Here is a 7959-nt window from a genome sequence, read left to right as displayed (position 1 = left end):
TCTAAGTTTATATAAAAATGTAATTGAATTTTATATGTTAATCTAATATTCAGTGACCATCCTAAATTCTTATTAATCATAACAGGTTTTCTATAGATTCTTAAAGGTTTTATAGAGAGATGATAGCAGCAGCTATGAATAATGATAGTTTGGCCCGGCCGGCGTGGCTCAGCAGTTGAGCATTGACCTATGACCAAGGAGACTGCAGTTTGATTCCTGGTCAGGGCACATGCGCAGGTTTTGCTCGATTGGGGGTGGGGGGTGGGGAGGCAGGAGGCAGTGGATCAATGACTCATCATTGATTTTTCTATATCTCCCTCTCCCTTCCTCTCTCTGAAATCAATAAAGACATACTTTAAAAAAAAAAAAAAAAAAAGATAGTTTGCTTTTTCCTTTATAATTCTTATTCCTTTCTTTTTCTCCTGTTGCCTGGCTAAGACTTCTTACACTATGTGAAATATAAACATAGGAGAATGCCCTGGCCAGTGTGGCTCAGTTGGTTGGAACGTTGCCCGTACCCAAAAGGTAGTTAGATTCCTGGTCAGGGCACATACCCAGGTTGTGAGTTCAGTCCCCAGTTGGGGCATGTGCAGGAAGCAACCAATTGATGTTTCTCTCTTCCTCTCTCTCTCTCTAAAACTAATAAATATATAGCCTCCGGTGAGGATTAAAATTAAATTCCTAACTAAAAGAGGTCATGGCCATGTAGTTAGATCCTAGGCCTGTAGCTTCCTTGACAAAGGTCAATTTTTACCTTAACTGAGCCTGTCTACTTACTGTTTTTTTGCATCTAAGATAACATACTCTTCGAAATGTCAGAGCAATCTCCTTTTCCCCTCAGGGCACAAACTCCCACTCCAGCACCAGACCACAGAGCCCCTCATTGCTGTCTTGTTCCCAGGATACCACCTCGATGTGTTGTAAATGTTAATTGTTAACTATCCTGTACCCAACCAATGTAAAAAAACATATATGTCTATTTTACTCTTTATCCAATCTCAGAGATTTCCTCCCTTTGCTTTCTCCTGTCCCCTTAATCTACCACTAATGGATTTAACTCCCCTTACATCTCCTCCTTTGATTCTAATGTGTAAAATAAGCTGCAAAACTGCCATTCTCTGGAACATTTTCTCAATGCATTGAGATGTTGCTTCCCGACAATTGTCAGTTTGGCTCAAATAAACTCACAGAAATTCTCTACGGCTTTGGACGTTTCTTCCATTGACAGAACTGTGCATCACTGATTTGATGATACCAAAGCATTATTGTTACATTTTAAGTGCGATAATAGTTTTGTGGTTATGTCAAAAAATATAATTTTTAGCAATACATACCATAGTATTTGAGTTAAATTATATGATGTCTGAATTTTTTTTCAAAACAATGGTGAGGAAGGGAAGGGGAGGAATGTGCAAAGGTGTGGATGAAAAAGCCAGGCATGGGTGATTGCTGAAGCTGGTACTGTGGTTGATGCTGAGATCAGATACCCAGAAGTCTCAGAATGAAAGGCTCACTCCCAGACAATGGTCCTCAGCTCAGTCCTCTTTGGAGATCGTCTCAGCTGAAGCAAACTACCTCATTTAAGATCAAGTCTTTTTTGGGAGGCAGCCCACATCCATTGAATGATCAGTGTGGTGGTATAAAGGCGCCAGCCCTCCTTATAACTTGGGAACAACTCTCCAGGGCTATCCCAGTCCGGAGCTCCCCATATGGCTGCTGAAGGGCCACTTCTGCTTTTTCCCTTCCACATGTGCTGTTCCCTAAAAAATGACCTGCAATTTTCATCTCAGAGCCTACTTCCTGGGAACCCAAACTGCAGACACTATGGCATCATTACACCATTTTCTTTACTTTTGTACGTGTTCCAGAGTTTCCATAATGAAACTTCAAGAAAAGAACTGAGTCAGACTGGATGTGGTGGATAAGGGTATGACAAGCGACATTTAGAGCTCTGATTTTGGAGACTGGGTGGTGCCATTCACAATGCAGGAGGTGGAGCCATTTGGAGGACATATGAGGAGCTAGTTATTGAGAGGCCAAATTTGAGGTGCCTCTGGGGAGCAGTCTGGTCTGGATATAGATTATCAAGGTAGAGACAATCATGAAAAGGAGGGGCAATGGTGACTTAGAACATCTTAAATGGCCAATATGTGTGAGTACCTCACAGAGTAGGAATTAACTACCCTCTCAATGGCAGGCACCATATTCTAGAATATTTATATCACAACGTCATGTCTTAGAATAATATTATTTTAATCTATTCAAGCTGCTATAACAAAATACCATAGCTGGATAGCTTATAAACAAACATTTATTCCTCACAGTTCTGTGTCAGCATGGTCAAGCTCCAGTGACAGCCCTATTCCAGATTGCAGATTGCTGACTTCTCATTGTATCCTCACATGGCCAAAGGGGCAATGGAACTTTCTGAAGCCTCTTTTATAAGGGTATGAATTCCATTCATGAGGGCTCCATCATGATCTAATCACCTCCCAAGGCCCCCACCTCCTAGTACTAATCATCTTGGAGGTTAGGTTTCAATATATGAATTTGAGGGGACACATTCAGAACAAAGCAAACATCTAGGACTCACTCAACCTTCAGTAATTGTTCATTGACTGAATGGATTTCACTGGGCAGCTAGAAAACGGTTGACAAGAGATAAATTCTGTGATATCCTAAATTAAATTACAACGGGCTGGAGAGTGGAAGAGAGACACCTGAGCACTCAGTTAATTTCTGTGGGCGATAACTAAGAAAAAACTATTCACATTCTTGAATGTTTGTTCAAACTCTGAATCAAGTAGACACCACCCCATCCTGCTTTATGCATGAACTTTCGGACTCTTGCCCACAACTAATCAAGTAGTAAATATTTCCTCCTTATTGGACTAGGAACCTATCCTAGCACCGCTCCTGCTTCACCTTTTCTCGGCCATCCCTCCCCCCTTATCTACAGTCCATGAACGTAAATTCTTTCAAAACATCTTACATCTTTTTCCCCAAACTCGCTGTATAAAGACATGCTTGTCTTTTCCATCTGGCTCTGCTGTTGCTGGTTTAGACTGTATGTCCCAGGACCTGGCCCTTTTTCTGGCGGCATATGGCTCAATAAACTCTGTATTTCACAAAAGTTTGGGGCTGTCAAGGTTTTTGTTTAATGTGGTCCTGTTTTCCCCATTCTACAACTCTGATCAGATTCTTCTCTGGTCCTGCATGTCTCATGAATCCCTCTCCCACGGCAATCGTGTGAGCTGTCCTTGCACAAACAGAGGGGAAGGTTTTAGTAACAAAGATGAATCAGAGGGGGAGCATGCTCTGAAGGAACTATGAGTTTAGTGGGGGGAGATAAGCTATACATAAATGATTATAGAAAGTTAAAAAAATGAGCAGTAAAGTAAGAAAGCTGAGGGTGAAGCGGCATGGACATTCTCAGGGGTGGCAAATATTTGTAGTTGAATTTGCCCAGAAAGAGGCAAATTCGCTCTGCTGGCTCCTCTGATTTGCAGTGTCAGTAGCTCACTTTAGTTAGGTACTAGCTTTCAATATTTTACCAGCAGACTGGGTATTGAGGCAACAGTTTATAATGACTCACCCCACAGCTTGTTCAGCGCTCCTATTAAACAGTTTGTCACTTTAAGCAGTTGTGTGTAGAAGTATTAAAATGTGTTTCAAAGACCAAATATTATCCAGAAATATTTGGAAAGGATCTCTACATAAAGTAGTGTTTCTTAATGTTTTACTATTTTAAAACTCTCTAAAAAAAATAGATTTGACTTAACAGAGTCTATATATGATGTTTTTTCAATGTTTTAAAATGCATTGCCCGTTGTGATAACATTGCACCCCCACCCCCGCCTGTTCCTCTGTGGAGAATCACCAGTTTATAATGATTACACATCCATAAAACCAAAAGAGTTGTAGCACTCTCCTTAAACTGCGCCTTCCTAATTAAACACAAACACAGTGACTGAGGCTACCAATCAGTTTTTGTTAGTAAAAATATATTTAAAACACCTTGAACACTTTTTAAAAAAATAAACCATTACTTTCTAGGAAATTCTATTTAAAAAAAAACAAAAAACCCACAAAACATAAGCAATGAATTTTCCTGAAGAAAATAATTTACAAAATGTAAATTGCAGTCAGCTGTGGCTAAGCAGAGGCGAGGTTATTTATTCTAAACAATATCTGCCTTTGTACTTTACAACAAACTGCGCAATCCTAACGTGCTAATTACTGCAGATTAAATTTAGAGCCCCAAGCTTTTCTGTACCCCTTAACTCACCTCTCTTCTGTCCATTAAGATGATCTTCTCCCAAAGGAATCAATAGCTGGCTTCAATAAGGTGCAGACACACAACAAATTCAAAAAACACGACAAGCAAAAACCAAAACAAAAACACCTGGGGCAGCAGCTTAAGTTTCCATTTACTTAACCTGGGACCTCAAAGTGCTTTATTTAAAATAAACTAAGTCATTGAGTGCATTAAGGGGAATATATTTAAACAAACTCCTCTATTTTTGATCAGAGAAGTAGATGTCATTAAAAAAAAACAAAAAACCTGTTCTATAGGTGACCAAAGCCCAACCTGTTAGACCGCAGATACTTTTCCATTCTCCGAACCACAGCTTCACACCCCAAGCATTAGAGTGGGGAACCCGGGGACAGTTCCACGAAACACGTCGTATCGTCCCAAACGGACCCTCCAGCCAAAAAAAACAAAAAAGTTTGGGGACAGTCCCAGCACCAGAACTGGCCAGGTCACGGAGGACAAAGGGCAGCGCCGACCCGCAGCCGCCCGCGGGTCCAGAGGCCGGGAGGGCGGGCCCCACATGCGCTCTCACACGTACGCGGGAGCCGGGGGAGGCGAGGCGGAGCCGCTCGGGCCCCAGCCCCGGGGGCGCAGGGCCGAGGGCGCTGCCGGGCGGCGGGGCTGCGGCCAAGCACGTAGCGGGGCGTGGCCGGCAGCGCGGTGGGCGGGGCTGAGGCGCGGTAATCCTGCCGACTCGGGTTCCGCATCCTTAAGTAGCAGCAGCGGCCCCGGGGGCTAAAGGGATACCAGGTCCCTCCGGCCCCCTCGGCATTTTTCCCGCGGAGGGTCTGATCACTGCCGCTCTCAGGCACCTGCCTTTCCTCACCGTCCCGGAATGCAGCCGAGGCAAGGGAATAAAGGAAATAAAGTAACACAAGGAGATCGGGTGTCTGAGCAGCGACTTGGGTAAGACCGTCCTCTTACAGGTAAGAATAAAAATTATGTCCAAACCTCTGAAAGGTGCGAACACAACAAAGCTCCATTAGGCATTCAAATTTGTGGTGAGGTGTAGCTTTTATCTTCTAGACTATTTCGTATCAGTTCTACAAATTGAACTAATTCTCTGTAAAATGACTTGGGGACAATAGGTTCAGCGCTACTTAAAGGGATGAAATGAGTGGTAAGTGGTAACACCTGAGTAAAAATTCTTTCGTTACATTTTTGTTGGTTGCAGCTAGCAGTATGTTTGCAAAGGTTTTTTTTAACCAAACCCAATTGTTAAAAAAAGACTCCATATTCTTTGCAACTTTTTGATGTAGCTACAATGGAAATTCGAACTTTTAGAATTTTTTAGATTCTCAAAGCCAGTAACTTTAAGTTCATCTTTTCTGTGTTTTAGAGGTTTTAGGGAAATCAAGATTTATAATGAAACAAAAAAATTTTCATTGTGAGGTTATACAAACTTAATAGAAAATAAACATGTCTACTGGAAGAACTGTACTATACATTCCTGAAGCGTTTTAGTTTATCATTCTTTTCATACATCATCTCATTTACCTAATAATGTCTCCACAACCAGACACCCGAATCTGTAGTTCAGACTAAAACCCAGCTAAAGAACACTTCAAAACACCGCTTTTATTAATTTCTGTTTGTCTTGCCATTCCTCTTAGGACAGACATCCCCTCAAAGCCCTGTATGATTTCATTACAGGAGACACCCTCAGTTCCCTACACCCTCCTTCTTTTTTCCTGTTTGCTATTTAAACAATGGGAAAAAGGGTCTGGTCTGGTCTACTGGACTGGCTAGCACAGCAAAGTGGTTAGCGCAGGCTATTTCATAGGGTTTTGTTTTATTTTTAAGATTGTGTGATAACATACAAAATGCTTAGCACAGTCTAGCACATAGTACTTAAAGAGATGTTAGATTCATTTTCATGCCTAATCTTTGTGTCATTTCACCCAGCAGTGCTAGGCTGTCTGGGAAACTATTCCCAGTGCCAGGGTTAATAGTGAGGCTTAGAATGAACAAAAATACACTAAACTCCTTTACCATACTTTCTCCAAGTGTGAAAATAATACAATGGTCATTCACTCACAGCAGCACCAGAGAGGGGGAAGCAGACATGCACAGGGCGAGGACAGGAATATTAAGGGGAGAAGAGTTACTATAAAATTATAGTTGTTACGGCATGGTTCTACTTCCTGGATAGAGAGATTTTTTAAAAGTCTGTGATGGTGTCCGAGAGCGAGGGAGAGCACAATGCTGGGAAGGGCTGGTTCTATTTCAGCTTCAAGCACTCCAGGGGTTTGTTTTTTGAATGACCCAGAAGTGGGTACCTGTTTTCTTCCAGCTCTACTGTCCTTTAAAGTGGCTTTCTCTTCTAAGTCATTGCTCTCACAAGTAAGTCTTTTTCCCAGACTCCTGGTAATTACATAATCTGACCATTTACTAATATTTGAAAACTGTACATAAACTTCTAGTTTTCAACTCAAGGTAATTTGCTATCAGAATAAGCAGTATTTTTGATATTTCGACCTGGGAATATTAAACTACTTTATCTAATTAGTTAAATACACAAGAACAACTTTGGATCATAGTTTTTATAGTGAAGTATAATGTCCCCCAAAATCTTGGATTGTTTTAGTATTGTAAATTTTTGTTCCCAGATTTTCATAACTATAATCCCATCTTCTTCATTTTAAGATAAAAAACAGCCTCCCAATATCCGTGGCTTAGTTTATTTTGTTCAGGATATTTTGTTCCTGTAATCTCAGGCTATAGTACCTAAGATCTGGCATTACCTATATAATTTGTCCATAAAAATAATTTGCAGTTACCTCTAGGTATGGGGATTCAGTGATTTTTCTGTGTTTTTATAAAATATCTTTTTGTGCTGTCTTTTTAAAAAATGAGAATGTATTATTTTTATAGTTAGAAAAGAAATGAAGCAATTTCATAAAAATATACAGAAAACAAAGCTATTTTTAAAAATTTAAATACACAGTATCATTAGAACAAAAACAAATCAAGGTTAGTTCTGTTTCATATTAGAGTCAAAAGACCTAAGTTTAAATCTCTGGTCTGGCATTTATTACCTTTAGGGCTTAGACAAATTGTTTACCATTTGAGGTCTAAATTTCTTCATCTATGAATGGGAATAGATTAGAAATCTTTATTATTTAAAAACATTTAAAAAATTTTATTGATTTTAGAGAGAGGGAGAGAGAAAATCAATTTGTTGCTCCACTTATTTATGCATTCATTGATTGATCCTTGTATGTGCCCTGACTGGAGATTGAACCCACAATATTGGCATATTGGGACAACACTCTAGTCAACTGAGCTACCCAGCCAGGGGTAGAAATCTTTAGAGGACTTTCTAGCCCTTACAACATTATGACTATAATGTTCAAGATTTGTTTCACTCATCCCATTCATATTAAAACACTAATATTGCTTTACTTTAATAGGTTCATAAACTTATAAACAAATTTCTTTTCTAAAAGCATACTCTTTACAGTGGAACATTATAGTTATTATTTAACATGACATTTGGGGACACAATATACATTCAGGTGATAGCAAATATAAATGGAGAAATAATCAATGCAATGCCAATGTAATTTTCATAAATACTTAAATTGTTGACTAACAGTTTTAAGAGTTTCGGGTATTGAAATAAACATTAACATAAAAGCTGA

The sequence above is a fragment of the Miniopterus schreibersii genome (assembly GCF_964146895.1).
Source record: "Miniopterus schreibersii genome assembly, chromosome: 1".
Taxonomy (NCBI): domain Eukaryota; kingdom Metazoa; phylum Chordata; class Mammalia; order Chiroptera; family Miniopteridae; genus Miniopterus; species Miniopterus schreibersii.
This window is presented reverse-complemented; position numbering follows the sequence as displayed.